General features: G+C 40.5%; 1 long non-coding RNA gene across 1 annotated transcript; it reads left to right on the forward strand.

Annotated features, from left to right (window-relative positions):
* The first annotated feature begins 6037 nt into the window (after nucleotides 1–6037).
* Nucleotides 6038–6777, forward strand: LOC123402082. The gene is made up of 2 exons (XR_006611235.1): nucleotides 6038–6345; nucleotides 6480–6777. It is a non-coding gene; the product is annotated as an uncharacterized LOC123402082 (long non-coding RNA).
* The last annotated feature ends 13519 nt before the right edge of the window (nucleotides 6778–20296 follow it).

Consider the following 20296-nt stretch of genomic DNA (forward strand, 5'->3'; position numbering starts at 1 on the left):
CCAGTGGGAAAAATATAAGGAGAAAATGATATGGCATATACAAACACTTGTGTTTATATTGTCTCGCTAAAAACCTTTTATGAGAAACCATTAGGGGAAAACTCATCAAGGGAAGAAGAGTACAATATACGCAATCTGATGACTGTTAATAGGTTATAGCTTGAAAGATTACTCCCCTGAACTTTGCAAACATGGAGGATGTCTCATACCAATTTCATTGACATAAACATAAGATTGTGTATAATCTGTTGGATTTTCACATGATTTTGTTTGCAAATTATTTACTCACTTTTCTATAATCCGTGAGGATAAGTAGTTTCCAAGCAATGTGATTTATGATATTTCTCTTCATATAACCTGTAGGTATTGAGTAACACAAGTGGAAGTAGCTTTATAAATCAAGTTATGTGATTCTGATGAATCTCAACCACATGATTTTGAGTGTGGTTATTAATCATTCTTCCAAGCCATGCATATTTTGCAATGCTTTTAGATAAAGCAATTATGTCAGAATGATAACTGGGAATAACCATTAAAGTCCATTTATATGACTTCCATGTGAAGGCTATTCCAGCAAATTCAGTCATTGATATGGCGTCGTTGGGATCAAATAAAGAGCCAATATCATTACATCATATCATGATCATATCTTCTATTTCCTCATGGAAATATCCAAGATTTACTGTAATCTTCAGATATAAGATGATATTACTTATATCAACCATATACCTTTTGTTGGGGTTGCACTCCGAATAAAGATAGCAAATATAGTGTCAGGCCTCACGTAGTTTGCAAGTATACGAATGCTTTGACATTAGTGAGATATAGAACTTCAGGTCCTAGTATCACTTCATTATCAACCCTAAGTATGAATGGATTTGTACCTTATCAAAGGTAGTATGACCATACATGTCTTTTGTTGATATGATATATCCAAATTGAACTTCTCGTATATGTTATGGATATATGTAGACTGATATGTATTCTTGAGAGAATGCTCAAGTTGTAAGCTTAAGCTAAATTCGGTTGAATCCAAATTTTCCGTCTTGACATGATTTTGTGTATGTTTATGTCTTGTAGAGATATTGATGATGAAACCATAGATATACACTCAGATCATGTAAGGAAATCAAATTTTGCGATTCCTTTTATTAATACATAAACAAATATCATCCTTTGAGTAATCCTTAGAAGAAGGAACTCATTTAGTTGGTAGTACCATATGATTTCCGACTATTTGAGCCATAGAGTGACTTCTGAAATTTTACACAAATATGTTGCGATTTATTTTGGATTTGAAATTGTAAGCCCTTCAGGGACTTCGTTATAAATTTCCAAAACGAGTAACTCATATGAGTATGTAGTTACTTCATCCATTAACTGCATGGACAATATTATTTGTACTGCCAATGATATTTATTATCGAAACTTAATTCCACTCATACCAAGAGGGTATGTTACATCATAATTTGATGTCGGGTCTCTGCGTGAACCCTTTTGCTACAAGCCTTGCTTTCTCACCACCTCATTGACTTTGTCTATGAATGAGAAGTTTTTAGTATTCCATATGGAAGACATTTATGAGGAGTAGGTATTACTGTGGTAAATACCACTCGTTTGTAGAGCGAGACTATTCTTCATTACTTTCTTCCTTTTATGTGAACCAACATGAGTGCAAGAGGCGCTCTACCATGGATTTTGGTTCAGGGCCCAAAAGGTTTTAGAAATTTTTAGAAGAAATGTATGTCGACAAAATGTAGTCTTTATTTTATATGATTCTGGTGGAATCGATGAAATTTGTGGAAATATATTTATTCCTTTTAACTCCTTGTGATTTCCTACAACAATGGAGTCAAGGTGTTTCGATGTCCCGACACCAAAATGGTTGTGCACATTTACGTCGGGTTTTGGATGATGAGCATCCGATGAGGTGTCTTTCAACATGATGTTGAATTACATTTACTAGTTGAGAATTTGATTTCCTCTGTTTCCGCGGAAGCATATGCGAGATTATATCTCGTGTGGTCAGATTTCTCCCCCTATTGCTCTCATTTGGGGACAAGAGTGGTTTATCAGGTACCTCCACTCTTTTTGATACTTTACTGCAGGAATATAAAATTCAGTGACACCTTAGTCATTAGTAAATGTATGTGGCAGATTTGCAATGAGTTGCAAATATGTGATTCTAAACTTCTTGTTCAGATTCTTTGAGTACGTGGATATAAGGACTGAATGTCAATAACATATCTAATTTATTTCTCGGCATTCTTTGTGGTACTAATCTCCCCCTAATGCCGGAAATGTCCTTATTGCTAATGCAATCAGCATACGGGCTGTGAATAATTTTGATTGATAGATAAATTGTTATTCCTCACATAGATCCCTATTTTTCTGTGAGAGCCCATTGATGTATGCTGGAGTGGTGATATTGGTATGTAACCAGATTATCGCAGATAGGAAATACTTTATAGATTTCCACGTAATTACTACAAGGGGAAAATAGTACGCTATGCAGTTGGTATGATTTATATCATACTTATGGTGTGTAATGTCGTATCTGTCTAGCAAGAGGCTAGTAAATTGCAATTCTATAAGTTTGGTCATGTTATTGATTTCACTATCTTTGATAAGATATTTAACTAAACCATTCTGGGTATGCACATACAGTATTATGTATAATCACACATTGCTTGTGAAATGAGTTCAACGAAGTTGTCCATTCGAATGGATTTATCCCTTGTTTAGGATAACTTGCTCTTACTTTGAGAATTTGAGCAATTAATTTAGTTATATCATTCATGATTTTCTGTGACAAGAGACACACTGGAAATCATTTTATAAATGTTTCCAGGAGTGCCATGAAATATCTATATAATACCACATAATAGTTGAGTAATCCACATATATCTTCTGAATTTGTTCAAGAAAAAATGAGTGGCTCATTTAGAATCTTAAGGTGAGAGAGCCTTAAAACTTATTTCCCCTATGGCACATGCGGTGCATATAAAATCTTATGATTGGGGAAATATTGTAACTTTAGAAAGTTGTGACCAATATAATTGCCAATAATTTTTCTAATCAACCCCAAACGAGGATCGTGAGGCTTAAAGCCAAGTATTTTGTAAGACTTAGAAAATTATTTTGTACGCAACAAAACTGAGTATGAATTGATTCATAGATTCAAGAATTATCAAATATAATGTCCAAGAAATAGGATATTGGACATTGCACTACATGTAGTAGTACAAGTATAGCCAAAAAATATTTTGGGAATAATCAAGATATTACATGAGGTCTCCCATATTACTGAAAAATGAATTACGCAAACATATCATAGGCGCAAACGAATTGATCATTATTTTCTTGCACTATGTTTTTGGTTCTCCTTGTGATGAAGATTCGAGAACATCAATTACCAGAATATTTTCTGGTTGTATGTTTGCAAATTTTCAAATATCCCAATGAACTTATTTGCCTTTTAATAAATTTGCGATGTGGTTTGACCATATGTTTGAGGGTTTGGTAATCATATGTACGATATAGATGTAACCACACATTTGACAAATTTGAGAGTTGTCTTTGTGATCATTTAAAAATGATCAATTACCAATTAAAAGGTAATTATGTCATTGGTTGTCTTTAGCCTCCACTTTACTTTGAATTCCTCATGGTTCTATTTTGTGACCATTGACTTGCTTCTCAATACTAGCAAATATTTTGAAATAATGGTATAGCACCCATTGGGTGAATATGATGATTTTAAGAAATAATATGTTTCTTTGCCATTAAAATGGCAATGTCATCATAAGAGGATGTAAAGTGTATTATGGGCTATTCAATCGGATTCAAATATGAAAAATATCTGATCATAAAATCTCAACTTCAAGTTGATTGTATAATTACCAAAATTGTAAGGTGCGGTAGACTTGAGGCCTTGAAAAATTATTGGGTGATCCTTCTAAATGTGCTCATGGCAGCATGTTTCTCTTAAGGGAAATATTCAAGATGAATAAATATTCGTCCATTATCTACTTAGTTTGAGAACTAAGTGAAGTTAGTGACAGACGAAATGCATATGAACATAATTAGATATTAAGAGAATAGCCATGACACATATTCCGAAGGAGGAGTTATAGTGGCCACAAATGTCGCATGTGGATACAATGACTGATGTCATGAATCATCTTACAATAAATACTCCCACCAAATCATGTGTTTACTGTATTTGGAAATGTCAGCCATGCATTACTTGAAAATGCTAATGCATTTATTTAATTTACTGCTAGGAGTAAGTGGCATCTATAAATAAATGATTTGTTTGAGAACAATCATGGCCAAGGTGATCCTTGGTGAACCTGGATGTATCCTTCAATATAACACATGTGATAAAATCATTGCTAATGTTTTGGATGTCATTCTCGAGAAAGTGTGTGACTTTAGAGTCATTGCCAAAACGTATAGATTTTGCCTGTTTAACATTAGTTAGTCACTATGAAAGTATAACCACGATGTGATGTGCACCTTGCATAAGTGTTGAGACACTCAATCATTGCCATAAATTATGGGGTCCATCTTGATGGTGGACGACACTATAATTAAAAATAGTGACGTAGGCTCCATTGCCATGTATTTTACCAATGTAATAAAAGGTAATCATTGGAGTATGCAAATATTTGCATAATTTTCCAAGACTGATTCAAGAAAATCGAGGCTTGAACAATTCATATTGGCACAAAAATACCATTTTAGTATATCATAAATGTGCAAGAGCAATATTTACTATGAGAGTAAAATATTTTAGTGAACAACAACAATGAATGCTTCAAAAGAGCAAATTCTAGTACGACTGATCCCTTATAGCCATACGTGTAGACCTCAATTTATATAGGATAACACTTTGAAGATAATCACCAATATGGTGTAGATCTCGCAGTAATAGCAAACATAGTCTGACTTTTGTCAGTAGATGTTCATAATTCTATTACCTTATGTTATGCTATATTTAAGAAAATCACTTTGAAGGTAATCATCTGTGAGAGTGACATGATGTAGACCTTGCAGTAATAGTGGATAGTCTGTAAAATTTACAGTAGATGCCAGTATTACCTTATGATATCTTAAGGTAGTCACGCCAAATATTAATATTTTGGAAGAGCACTTTGAAGGTAATCATCTTATAAAATTGACAAGATGTGGACCTCACAATAAGGGTGAATAATCTGCAAATGATGCAGTAGATGTCACCAATACCTTGTGATTCACAAAAAATAGGCTATATGCACATTAATATTTGAAAGAGCACGTTGAAGATAGTCATCTTGCCAAAATGACAAAATGAAGATCTTACAGTAGAGATGGATAATCTGCGAAAAATGCAGTAGATGCCATCAAATACTTTGTGATTCACAAATAAAATTTAGGCTAGTCATATTGAGTATGACACTTTTAATTCTTAGGATTTGCAAGGAAAAAATGTGTTTTATTGCAAATTTATAGTTGTTGTCCCAAAATGCATGTCATAAAGAATATTTGCGGTAAAGACAAAGATGATGACTTGATTAGCATCTATATTCCCAAGGCTGTTTTGCATACTGAAACAAGCCTAAGGGCTTGAGTAAGAAATACAGGTCCTCTCTGGTAGTAGATAAAATAGTAGGACCAAAGTGCAACTATGCCAATTGGATAAGGATTTCCAATCTCATCTCCTGCGCGTGTGTGGTGGGCTGTAGGCCATTGAGAAACCATCCCCATTGTTGCCTGCTTAGAGACGCTGATGCGCCGCGCGTCGTCGCCGGGCTGTGCTCCCTTTCCTGTAAGGGGATTTTTTTTCTATGCCGCCGTAGTTGTGGGGAGGAGGTCGCCGCGCCGGAAGGCGCTGCCGTCGTTCGGGTCGTGGCATCGAGGTGTGCGTGGTGCTGTGCGCCAGGGCAACGCCGACTGCGGCCGTTTGCTCGGACTTGAGCGCGGGGCCACTCCATCACGTGATGCGGCTGCGCTGCGAGGAGCCGGGCCGAGGTCCGCTCGGAGGAGCGGCGTGTGATGGATGTGGTCTCCGCGCCCGGAGGAGTGATGCTTATGCGCGCGTCCTCGACGAGGTTGCTGCCTGCAGTGATGGCGAGAAAGACATGATACCTTCTTCTGTTTGTATGATTTGATGATTCTTCTTGATTGATTGAGGTTTTCTCTTCCTTGGTCATGGATTTCTTTCGGTTGATGCTTCAACCATCGGTTCATCTCACCATGTTCACATATTATGTGTAGAAAAGCAGTTAATCTCCAGATCACGGGAAGAACAAAAATTGAACGGAATTAGTGTTTCGTGATCGATTTCCCGATGCGCGTTCTGTGAGTTCTCTATTTTCTTTCTACTTCTCTGTTCTTCTCGTCTTGGTAGATGCAAGGAATTTTAACTCCTTGTATTATGTGTTTTCTTCTCATGGTGGCCTTGTTTCTCTTTGCATCTCGTTCCATGGTTGAAGATCGCCGGAGTTGCTTCCTGTCGTTCGTCGTCGCTTGACGCCGACGGGTAGCGTGGGAGGGTGGCCTCACCGGGCGCAAAATGGCGCCGTGGGCTGTCGGGCGCTTCGTTCTCAGGACTCCGTCCTCGTGCGAGCGTCTTCGCATCCAGATGCGGGGAGCCGCTGTTTTCCCTCTTTCCTCTCGCTTTCTTTTTGTTCTAGTGGCCAAATCGCTCTTGGCAGAGCAAGTGCATGATAACGTGTAAAGAGTAAAAGAAGAGAAGGAGAATGATTGAAATTAACAGTATTTTCTTATTAATGAATGTTAGGGGTATTTATACCCATTACAAGGCGGTAACTGTATAGGCGGTAACTTGGCCGTTGCTAACTACACAACCGACATAAAGCATGGATTATTAGGATTTTAATTAATCTTTAACAGTGTCGTTGTACGTGACAGCCTCCTTAGAAAACAAGGGGCCCTCGCTTGATCAAGATGTGGTTGTAACGGCATCGTTATAGAACTAATTGTAGAAAAACCACATAATTTTTACGTTAGAGGCATGCAACACAGAAATGACTCCGCAATGTAGAAAAACAACATAATAATTGTAGAGTTTTTATGGCTTAATTTTAAACCTAATTTAAATTGCTTACCTCACTCTGATAACAATATAATTCGCAAATTGTTTGGGATTAAGGATACATCAATTGTCTAGACGCTTAGCTTTTTAAATTCTAATCATTTATTTGTATTGGAACAATTCATAATGAGTGTGTCGTGCCAAACTCAGCTTAGAACATATAGTTAGATTTTTTGTAGTGGAACCAACTCATTAGGGTTCAAGTACTAAACTTGACACTGATGCTCGTTTTTTTCTTGAAGAAACTCATTAGACGTTTTCTCATTGAATTTACAGTTGATAGAGGGTGACGTAGCACCCGGATGTTGTTACACCTTTCTCTTTTCTTGAATTATTTCTGGATTTTCTCGAAGTTTGTTCAGTGAGAGGAGACGTTCCATCGATGAGAAAATGTCTATGATGGCTTTATCATTCCTAAAATATAGTGTCAATTCAGTATTTTAGAGATTATCATAGGGGTGAAGTGTACGATGCGTGATTAGGGATGAATATATGTAAATGCTTATTAGTAAAAATGCCCATGCGTTGCTACGAGGAGAAAAAATAACATAAGTCTCCAATAATCTTATAATGCATAAAACCAAATGAAACATCTAATTAGTTCTCTTTTAGATGTAAGTAAAAGAGATTTTAAAAAATAGAATGAAATATAATATATTGCATACCATGTGAACATTTGATTATTGAGAAATTATATTTAGAAGCGCCGCACCGTAGCCATTGCATGCCGCGGCTTGGGTTGTCCTTCCTTCATCATGCATGCATGCATACAAATGTCATTAATTCGTTTTAGATGGTCGGAATTCAAAAACTTTTATCTCTTAAACCATTAATTCGATCGATGATTCGTTTTCGCCGTTGACTTTGTTTCGACGAAATCTTCCAAACTAGATCCCATGTTGACATGTTTCGGTAATCTTTTTTTTTTGCTCGTACTTACCACATTTGTTACACTTACTTGGTCATATTAGTAAGTAATTATTTGTCTGATAAAAAATAACTTAATCGCCAAATTTTTGAAAATTACGTATAAATATGACATCTCGACATAATCAAAATGACAAGCACAAAAAACTTTTTTTAGGTGATTGCACGTAAAAATATGACAACTCAACGGATTTAAAACTAGTGACCACAAGAAATCTTTTTTGCTCATCGTTTGTAAATATGACAATCCGGCATAGTTAAACTAACAAGCACACAAAATAGTTTTCTGACAAAGTTATATGTAAACATGACAAGTTGGCATATTTAAATTGACAAACACAACCAATGACATGCTTTTATATCATGTATAATGAAAATTGCTACAAGGTTTTGTACGAAACAACATTAAAAAGTGTCAATCAAGTTATTTTTCTTAGGCAAGTAAGTGGTTAATAATATGGCAAGTGGGTCAAAAATGTGGCAATTATGAATGAAAAAAAAGTTGTCGAAACATGTCGACATGGGATCTAGTTTCGAAGAACTCGTCGCGACGAAGTCAATGGTGAAAACGGATCATCGATTGAATTAACGATTTTGTAGATAAAAGTTTTTGAATTTCAAACATTAATGGGAATCTTGTTGACTTTATTCCATGCATGCAGAGGAGAAAGAGAGGGAACTAACCGCACTATTACAGTATTTAGCTTACTTTTCACTAATGGCAATACTTAGTTTAATAGTACTAATGAATCATTCCCTTTTTATTTTGCTTTGTGAGCGTTGTGCATTTCTACAACAGCCGCCCCACCAGAGCGCCAAGGTGCGGCGCCGCTGTTGGAAATATGCCCTAGAGGCAATAATAAATTAGTTATTATTATATTTCTTAGTTCATGATAATCGTTTATTATCCATGCTATAATTGTATTGATTGGAAACACAATACTTGTGTGGATACATAGACAAAACACTGTCCCTAGTAAGCCTCTAGTTGACTAGCTCGTTGATCAAAGATGGTCAAGGTTTCCTGGCCATAGGCAAGTGTTGTCACTTGATAACAGGATCACATCATTAGGAGAATCATGTGATGGACTAGACCCAAACTAATAGACGTAGCATGTTGATCGTGTCATTTTGTTGCTACTGTTTTCTGCGTGTCAAGTATTTGTTCCTATGACCATGAGATCATATAACTCACGGACACCGGAGGAATGCTTTGTGTGTATCAAACGTCGCAACGTAACTGGGTGACTATAAAGATGCTCTACAGGTATCTCCGAAGGTGTTCGTTGAGTTAGTATGGATCGAGACTGGGATTTGTCACTCCGTGTGACGGAGAGGTATCTCGGGGCCCACTCGGTAATACAACATCACACACAAGCCTTGCAAGCAATATAACTTAATGTAAGTTGCGGGATCTTGTATTACGGAACGAGTAAAGAGACTTGCCGGTAAACGAGATTGAAATAGGTATGCGGATACTAACGATCGAATCTCGGGCAAGTAACATACCGAAGGACAAAGGGAATGACATACGGGATTATATGAATCCTTGGCACTGAGGTTCAAACGATAAGATCTTCGTAGAATATGTAGGATCCAATATGGGCATCCAGGTCCCGCTATTGGATATTGACCGAGGAGTCTCTCGGGTCATGTCTACATAGTTCTCGAACCCGCAGGGTCTGCACACTTAAGGTTCGACGTTGTTTTATGCGTATTTGAGTTATATGGTTGGTTACCGAATGTTGTTCGGAGTCCCGGATGAGATCACAGACGTCACGAGGGTTTCCGGAATGGTCCGGAAACGAAGATTGATATATAGGATGACCTCATTTGGTTACCGGAAGGTTTTCGTGCATTACCGGAAAAGTTTCGGGCTCATCGGTAGTGTACCGGGAGTGCCGGGAGGGGTGCCGGGGACCATCGGGAGGGGTGTCACGCCCCAAGGGGTCTCATGGGCTATGGGAAGAGATAAACCAGCCCCTAGTGGGCTGGAATAAGTTCCCACTAAGGCCCATAAGGTTTGAGAAGGAAAAAACACAAGGTGGAAAGAGTTTCCAAGTGGGAAGGTGGAATCCTACTCCAAGTAGGATTGGAGTAGGACTCCTCCACCTCCAATTTCGGCCAAACCTTTAGGTTTTGAGGCTGCCTCCTCCCCTCCCTCCCACCTATATATACGGAGGTTTTAGGGCTGATTTGAGACGACTTTCTCACGGCTGCCCGACCACATACCTCCATAGTTTTTCCTCTAGATCGCGTTTCTGCGGAGCTCGGGCGGAGCCCTGCTGAGACAAGATCATCACCAACCTCCGGAGCGCCGTCACGCTGCCGGAGAACTCTTCACCTCTCCGTCTCTCTTGCTGGATCAAGAAGGCCGACATCATCGTCGAGTTGTACGTGTGCTGAACGCGGAGGTGCCGTCCGTTCTGTACTAGATCGTGGGACTGATCGCGGGATTGTTCGCGGGGCGGATCGAGGGACGTGAGGACGTTCCACTACATCAACCGCGTTCACTAACGCTTTTGCTGTACGATATACAAGGGTACGTAGATCACTCATCCCCTGTCGTAGATGGACATCACCATGATAGGTCTTCGTGCGCGTAGGAAAATTTTTGTTTCCCTTGCGACGTTCCCCAACAGTGGCATCATGAGCTAGGTTCATGCGTAGATGTCTTCTCGAGTAGAACACAAAAGTTTTTATGGGCGGTGATGTGCGTTTTGCTGCCCTCCTTAGTCTTTTCTTGATTCCGCGGTATTGTTGGATTGAAGCGGCTTGGACCGACATTACTCGTACGCTTACGAGAGACTGGTTTCATCGTTACGAGTAACCCCCTTTGCTCAAAGATGACTGGCAAGTGACTGTTTCTCCAACTTTAGTTGAATCGGATTTGACCGAGGAGGTCCTTGGATGAGGTTAAATAGCAACTCATATATCTCCGTTGTGGTGTTTGGGTAAGTAAGATGCGATCCTACTAGATACCCTCGGTCACCACGTAAAACATGCAACAACAAAATTAGAGGACGTCTAACTTGTTTTTGCAGGGTATGATTGTGATGTGATATGGCCAACGATGTGATGTGATATATTGGATGTATGAGATGATCATGTTGTAATAGAAATATCGACTTGCACGTCGATGGTACGGCAACCGGCAGGAGCCATAGGGTTGTCTTTATACTAACGTTTGTGCTTGCAGATGCGCTTACTATTTTGCTAGGATGTAGCTTTAGTAGTAATAGCATAAGTAGCACGACAACCCCGATGGCAACACGTTGATGGATGATCATGGTGTGGCGCCGGTGACAAGAAGATCGTGTCGGTGCTTTGGTGATGGAGATCAAGAAGCACGTGATGATGGCCATATCATGTCACTTATGAATTGCATGTGATGTTAATCCTTTTATGCACCTTATTTTGCTTAGAACGACGGTAGCATTATGAGGTGATCTCTCACTAAAATTTCAAGACGAAATTGTGTTCTCCCCGACTGTGCACCGTTGCGACAGTTCTTCGTTTCGAGACACCACGTGATGATCGGGTGTGATAGACTCAACGTTCACATACAACGGGTGCAAAACAGTTGCACACGCAGAACACTCGGGTTAAGCTTGACGAGCCTAGCATGTGCAGACATGGCCTCGGAACACATGAGACCGAAAGGTCGAGCATGAATCGTATAGTTGATATGATTAGCATAGGGATGCTTACCACTGAAACTATTCTCGACTCACGTGATGATCGGACTTGAGATAGTGGATTTGGATCATGTACCACTCAAATGACTAGAGAGATGTACTTTTTGAGTGGGAGTTCTTAAGTAATATGATTAATTGAACTAATTGTCATGAACATAGTCTAATGGTCTTTGCGAATTACGATGTAGCTTGCGCTATAGCTCTACTGTTTTTTTATGTTCCTAGAGAAAATTTAGTTGAAAATTGATAGTAGCAAACTTTGCAGACTGAGTCTGTAAAACCGAGGATTGTCCTCGTTGCTGCGCAGAAGGCTTATGTCCTTAATGCACCACTCGGTGTGCTGCACCTCGAGCGTCGTCTGTGGATGCTGTGAACATCCGACATACACGTTTCTGATGACTACACGATAGTTCAGTGCAAAGTACTTAATGGCTTAGAAGCAAGGCACCGAAAACGTTTTAAACGTCACGGAACATAAGTGATGTTCTAAAGAGATGAAATTGTGATTTCATGCTTGTGCCCTTGTTAAGAGGTACGAGACCTCCAACAAAATTCTTTGACCACAAAGTAAAGGAGAAAAGCTCAATCGTTGAGCGTGTGCTCAGATTGTCTGAGTACGACAATCACTTGAATCAAGTGGGAGCTAATCTTCCAGATGAGATAGTGATGGTTCTCCAAAAGTCACTGCCACCAAGCTTTGAGAGCTTCGTGATGAACTATAACATATCAAGGATAGATACAATGATCTTTGAGAGATTCGCGACGTTTGACACTGCGAAAGTAGAAATCAAGAAGGAGCATCAATAGTTGATGGTTTGAAAAACCACTAAGTTTCAAGAAAGGCGAGGGCTAGAAGGGATACTTCGTGAAACGGCAAAACAGTTGCTGCACTAATGAAGAGACCCAAGATTAAACCCAAACCCGAGACTAAGTGCTTATGTAACGAGGGGAACAGTCACTGCGGCGGAGCAACTCTAGATACTTGGTAGATAAGAAGGCTGGCAAAAGTCAAGAGAAGTATATTAGATATACATGATGTTGATGTGTACTTTACTAGTACTCCTAGTAGCATGAGGGTATTGGATACCGGTTCGGTTGCTAAGTGATTAGTAACACGAAATGAAAGCTACGGCATAAACGGAGACTAGCTAAAGGCGAGGTGACGATACGTGTTGGAAGTGTTTTCAAGGTTGATATGATCAAACGTCGCACGCTCCCTCTACCATCGGGATTGGTGTTAAACCTAAATAATTGTTATTTGGTGCTTGCGTTAAGCATGAACATGATTGGATCGTGTTTATTGCAATACGATTATTCATTTATAGAGAATAATAGTTACTCTATTTTCTTGAATATTCACCTTCAATGGTTTATTGAATCTCGATCGTAGTGTTACACATGTTCATGATATTGGTGCCAAAAGATACGAGTTAATGATGATGGTACCACTTACTTGTGGCACTGCCGCTTGAGTCATGTCAGTATAAATTGCATGAAGAGGCTCCATGCTAATGGATCTTTGTACTCACCTGATTTCGAATCACTAGTGACATGCAAATCATACCACATGAGCAAGGCCTTGTTTTCATTGAGATGAAACAATATAGTAACTTGTTGGAAGAGATACATTTTGATGTATGCAGTCCAATGGGTGCTGAGGCACGCAGTGGATATCATTATGTTCTTACTTCAATGACGATTTGAGTAGATACAAGAGTATTTACTTAATGAATCACAAGTCTGAAATATTGAAAAGTTCAATTCTGTTTCGGAGTGAAGTTCGTCGTAACGAGAGGATAAACTGTCTGCGATATGATCATAGAAATGAATATCTGAGTTACGAGTTTTGGTACGCAGTTAAGACAATGTGGAAATAGTTTTGCAGTTCATGCCACCTAGAACATCATAGTATGATGATGTGTCTGAACGTCATAGCCACACACTATTTGGTATGGTGCATACTATGATGTCTCTTATCGAATTACCACTATCGTTTATGGGTTATGCATTAGAGACAACCGCACTCACTTTAAATAGGGCACCGCGTATTTCCGTTGAGATGACACGGTATAGACTGGGGTTTAGAGAAATCTAAACTGTCATTTCTTGAAAGTTTGGGGCTTCGACACTTATGTGAAAAAGTTTCAGTCTGATAAGCTCGAACCCAAAGCGGATAAATGCTTCTTCATAGGGTATCCAAAACAGTTGGGTACATCTCCTATCTCAGATCCGAAAGCAAAGTGTTTGTGTCTAGAAATGGATCCTTTCTCGAGGAAAGGTTTCTCTCGAAAGAATTGAGTGGGAGGGTAGTAGAACTTGATGAGGTTACTGAACCATCACTTCAACCAGTGTGTAGCAGGGCGCAGGAAGTTGTTCCTGTGGCGCCTACACCAATTGAAGTGGAAGCTGATGATGGTGATCATTGAGCTTCGAATCAAGTTACTACAAAACCTCGTAGGTCGACAAGGTCGCGTACTGCTGCAGAGTAGTACGGTAACCCTGTCTTGGAGGTCATGTTGTTGAGCAACAGTGAACCTACGAGTTATGGAGAAAGCGATGGTGGGCCCAGATTCCGACAAATGGCTGGAAGCCATGAAATCCGAGAGAGGATCCATGGATGAAAACAAAGTGTAGACTTTGGAAGAATTACTTGATGGTCATAGGACTATTGAGTAAAGATGGATCTTTAAAGGAAAACAGACGATGATGGTGATAAGTCACTATTGAGAAAAGCTCGACTTGTCGCAAAGATGTTTTCGACAAGATCAAACAGTTGACTATGATGAGACTTTCTCACTCGTAGCGATGCTAAAGGTCTGTTAGAATTATGTTAGTTGTTGATGCATTATTTATGAAATATTGCACGTAGGATGTCAAAACATTGTTTCCTCGACGGTTTCCTTGAGCAAACATTGTATGTGATACAACCAGGAGGTTTTGTCGACCCTAAAGATACTAGCAAGTATGCAAGCTCCAGCGATCCTTCAATGGACTGGTGCAAGCATCTCGGAGTTGGAATATATATACTTTGATGAGATGATCAAAGATTTTGGGTTTGTACAAGGTTTATGAGAAACTTGTATTTCCAAAGAAGTGAGTGGGAGCACTATAGAATTTCTGATAAGTATATGTGGTTGACATATTGTGGATCAGAAGTAATGTAGAATTTCTGTAAAACATACAAGGTTGTTTGAAAGGAGTTTTCAAAGGAATACCTGGATTGAGCTACTTGAACGTTGAGCATCAAAGATCTATGGAGATAGATCGAAAGCGCTTAATGGAAGTTTCAACAAGATGCATGCCTTGACAAGTTTTTGAAAGAGTTCAAAATAGATCAGCAAAGAAGGAGTTCTTGGTTGCGTTGTGAGGTGTGAATTTGAGTAAGACTCAAAACTCTACCCCGGCAGAATAAAGAGAATAGATGAAGGTCGTCTTCTATGCATTAGCCGTAGACTCTAAAGTATGCCATGCTGAGTACCGCACCTGATGTGTGCCTTGCGGCAAGTTAGTTAAAGAGGTACACAGAGTGATCCAGGATTGAATCACTGATCAGCGGTCAAAGTTATCCTTAGTAACTAAATAGACTAAGGAATTTTTCTCGATTATGGAGGTGGTTAAAGAGTTTGTCGTAAAGGGTTACGTTGATGCAAGCTTTGACACTAATCCGAATAACTATGAGTAGTGAAACGGATTCGTATAGTAGAGTAGATGTTTGGAGTATTTCCGAATAGCACATAGTAGCAGCATCTATAAGATGACATAAAGATTTGTAAAGAACACACGGATCTGAAAGTTTCAGAACCGTTGACTAAAACCTCTCTCACGAGCAAGACGTGATCAGACCCCATAACTATATGGGTGTTGTATTCGTTGGAATCACATGGTGATGTGAACTAGATTATTGACTCTAGTGCAAGTGGGAGACTGTTGGAAATATGCCCTAGAGGCAATAATAAATTAGTTATTATTATATTTCTTAGTTCATGATAATCGTTTATTATCCATGCTATAATTGTATTGATTGGAAACACAATACTTGTGTGGATGCATAGACAAAACACTGTCCCTAGTAAGCCTCTAGTTGACTAGCTCGTTGATCAAAGATGGTCAAGGTTTCCTGGCCATAGGCAAGTGTTGTCACTTGATAACAGGATCACATCATTAGGAGAATCATGTGATGGACTAGACCCAAACTAATAGACGTAGCATGTTGATCGTGTCATTTTGTTGCTACTGTTTTCTGCGTGTCAAGTATTTGTTCCTATGACCATGAGATCATATAACTCACGGACACCGGAGGAATGCTTTGTGTGTATCAAACGTCGCAACGTAACTGGGTGACTATAAAGATGCTCTACAGGTATCTCCGAAGGTGTTCGTTGAGTTAGTATGGATCGAGACTGGGATTTGTCACTCCGTGTGACGGAGAGGTATCTCGGGGCCCACTCGGTAATACAACATCACACACAAGCCTTGCAAGCAATATAACTTAATGTAAGTTGCGGGATCTTGTATTACGGAACGAGTAAAGAGACTTGCCGGTAAACGAGATTGAAATAGGTATGCGGATACTAACGATCGAATCTCGGGCAAGTAACATACCGAAGGACAAAGGGAATGACATACGGGATTATATGAATCCTTGGCACTGAGGTTCAAACGATAAGATCTTCGTAGAATATGTAGGATCCAATATGGGCATCCAGGTCCCGCTATTGGATATTGACCGAGGAGTCTCTCGGGTCATGTCTACATAGTTCTCGAACCCGCAGGGTCTGCACACTTAAGGTTCGACGTTGTTTTATGCGTATTTGAGTTATATGGTTGGTTACCGAATGTTGTTCGGAGTCCCGGATGAGATCACGGACGTCACGAGGGTTTCCGGAATGGTCCGGAAACGAAGATTGATATATAGGATGACCTCATTTGGTTACCGGAAGGTTTTCGTGCATTACTGGAAAAGTTTTGGGCTCATCGGTAGTGTACCGGGAGTGCCGGGAGGGGTGCCGGGGACCATCGGGAGGGGTGTCACGCCCCAAGGGGTCTCATGGGCTATGGGAAGAGATAAACCAGCCCCTAGTGGGCTGGAATAAGTTCCCACTAAGGCCCATAAGGTTTGAGAAGGAAAAAACACAAGGTGGAAAGAGTTTCCAAGTGGGAAGGTGGAATCCTACTCCAAGTAGGATTGGAGTAGGACTCCTCCACCTCCAATTTTGGCCAAACCTTTAGGTTTTGAGGCTGCCTCCTCCCCTCCCTCCCACCTATATATACGGAGGTTTTAGGGCTGATTTGAGACGACTTTCTCACGGCTGCCCGACCACATACCTCCATAGTTTTTCCTCTAGATCGCGTTTCTGCGGAGCTCGGGCGGAGCCCTGCTGAGACAAGATCATCACCAACCTCCGGAGCGCCGTCACGCTGCCGGAGAACTCTTCTACCTCTCCGTCTCTCTTGCTGGATCAAGAAGGCCGAGATCATCGTCGAGTTGTACATGTGCTGAACGCGGAGGTGCCGTCCGTTCGGTACTAGATCGTGGGACTGATCGCGGGATTGTTCGCGGGGCGGATCGATGGACGTGAGGACGTTCCACTACATCAACCGCGTTCACTAACGCTTCTGCTGTACGATCTACAAGGGTACGTAGATCACTCATCCCCTCTCGTAGATGGACATCACCATGATAGGTCTTCGTGCGCGTAGGAAAATTTTTGTTTCCCTTGCGACGTTCCCCAACAGCCGCTGCATAGTCGGTTCCTTGATTATTTAATCAATTACTTTTTTCCTGCATGTCGTCGATGTGACTGCTTGCTCACCAATAAACACCTTGTTGCCGCTTCTCATGCAGCAGTTGCGTAAGTCGGGGATCAATGATCTCTAACGATGTCGTTGTCGTGCTTTCATAAGCACCCATGGAAGGACGCTCCTCAAGTCATTGAAGATCATGGCATGCATATGCGAGTTGACGAGGTTGCGCACACGGGAGAAGAGGTATTCAATACGCAACATTATCAATGTTAGATCAATGTCGAACGATATAGTAGAATTCCATCTCGCATGTCCTTTTTCGAACCATTGACACGTGGGTTCCTAAGAGCATATCCAACAGCCGCACAAAAAATTCGTGTCAAATAAATGTTTTATCTCACCACTGTAGCACTTTTAATACGTGAAGGCCAGAGCATCTTCAACAGTCGTATAAAAACGCGCCACGCGTAGTTCAAATTGTGAAGCGCGCGCCATCCGATGCCCAAAATATGATGCGCGATAGCGTTTCTTAGCGCATGCTTAAAAAAGTTTAACGCGCGTATAATTTTACAGTATCTGTTGACGCTGTCTGAAACCAAAAACAAAAATTTTAAACGTATGAAGCAGTTTTTGGGGAGGAATGCTACATCTATGAAAGGCTACGTATGGTTTACGGGCTGATTCTGACTTGACAAAGTTTGATTGGAATAAGGGGGAGGCTCGCTCCACCCCCTTGAAAATCGGGGGGGGGGGGAGAGAGGAGGATTAGAGGCAGGTTACGTAGCTCTTCGTAGCTGCCCGTACATGTAGGATTTTTCGTTTTTTGATCGCTTGTTAACAACCCGAGAAGTTAAAGAAACAGAGGCTCGAGTCCTCCGCGCCACGCCAAGCGTTCAGTTTCTTATGCGGTGAGCATCCACGACTTCCCTTTACACAGCCTACTTCCTCGTCATCGTCGTCGGGAACATCAAGCAAGGCACGCAACACCCTCGGGAAAGCAGGATGGTGACGAGCAAGGCAGGCGACGCCGTCGGAAACGCAGGATGGCCGTGGGCATCCTAGTGGTCTTATCCCTCAGCATGCTGCGTCCGCTGCCAGCAAGATGCAGGAGGGGGCACGGGTCTCTTGTGCCTCTATGTGTCTACTCACCAGAACCATACGCCGGAGTGAACAACCTTAGGTCCTGAGTTCTCGCCGCCCATAGCATGCCACAGTGCGTCACTGGTCAACGGAGGTCGAGCCCACACATATCGAGACCATAATATTGCAGTAAATCAGAGCAGCTCAATTGATCGATTACAAATTTACTTCTTGCTCTGGCTGATCAAAACGCCATATATGCATCTGCCAATATCGTAACATCCCGCAACCGAAGATCCGGTTCCGATTGTGAGCGTCAAAATTCGCCTCTCCGAGCATGAAGGCCATGATCGGATGAGGATGCGATGTCGCAGTTCACGACCGCAATGGATGGTGAGGGCCATGACAACAACACTTGCGGCTCCATGTCGAACGATGTTGCACTCGGCGAGGAGGCAGCTGGGGTATGGCAGGTACCATCGAGGCCGCGAAGGAGCACGCGGTGTGTCCGTCTCTTGTACATCGCGTAATATATTTTTAGCCAATGCACATAGTAGTCTTTGTTGACGCTTGTTTCCGAAAATCCATGAAGTAATTTTAAAACATCTCATCTTGTAAAAAAAGGAAGGAATTTCCTGTAAATATTGATGACGGACTAAGAATACTTATTTCTCTTATGAATAGGTATAGTTGAGCATCTGCATTGTACCGTCACTACAAGAAATATGTCAACTTGCGATCTTATGACAGTGACCCTAGAAGAAATGGTCGTAAATCTATGACCATTTTATATCCAATTGGTCGTAAGCTGTTCGGGGAGGGAAGGTGGGCTCGGGGGGCTCCAAACGCTAAACCATAATGACCAAGTGGTCAGAAAGATCGTAATTCCCTTACACGGAAAGGTCGTAAAGCAGACAGCACTGGTTCGCTACCTTATTTCTTGCTGATCATGACCAATATAGATAGTCATAGCCTTGTAAATTGTGGTGCATTGCTATGACTAGGGGCCACCACATCAGTTTCGCCTATGTGTCGTCCATGTGTCAATTTTTTCCCTAGGTTATGAAGCAACCTACATTTGTCTCATTCCCAAAATTCCCGAAATATTCTCATAAATTCTTTGGATCATATATTCCTCAAATATGTCAAAACCTTTCCTTCGCTAGTTTAAAAATAATTCAGCAATATTCATTTTCCTATTCTGTTTGGAATAGCACTTTGTGAAGGAAGTGCTACTTACATTTTCATAATTGCCCTCAAAAATTTTGGGCACTCTTTCCTAGCCAAATCATCGTCTCATGAAAAAATTCATCTCCATTTGCCAAGTAAATTTTTCTCAGAAATTTCCAAAGTTTCTATTCAGCTAGAAGCTTTGTGAAGGAAGTACTAGCTAGGAATATCCTAATGAGTTAAAGTTTTACCATATCTTTTATATGCCCAAATCATAGCTCTCCACAAAATTTGAGCCCCAACTAACAATCCATGTGAGCTCACCATCGAATCTTTGTTTCAGTTAATATTTTCAGTTTCTGAAGCAACTACATTTTATATTGCTTTATAATTGATGACCATTTACTAGGACATGACCCTAACCATATAAACTCCCTCCACCAAATTTTAGCTCATTTAATTTAGCCAATTTCCCTCAGTATTTTTCCCAATGTTCTCTTCACTATAGAGCATTGTGAAGGAAGTATCATTTTTATTTATCCAAATGGTATGAAATTTTTACAGTTCCTTCATG

The sequence above is a fragment of the Hordeum vulgare genome, chromosome 6H (assembly GCF_904849725.1).
Source record: "Hordeum vulgare subsp. vulgare chromosome 6H, MorexV3_pseudomolecules_assembly, whole genome shotgun sequence".
NCBI classification, from domain to species: domain Eukaryota; kingdom Viridiplantae; phylum Streptophyta; class Magnoliopsida; order Poales; family Poaceae; genus Hordeum; species Hordeum vulgare.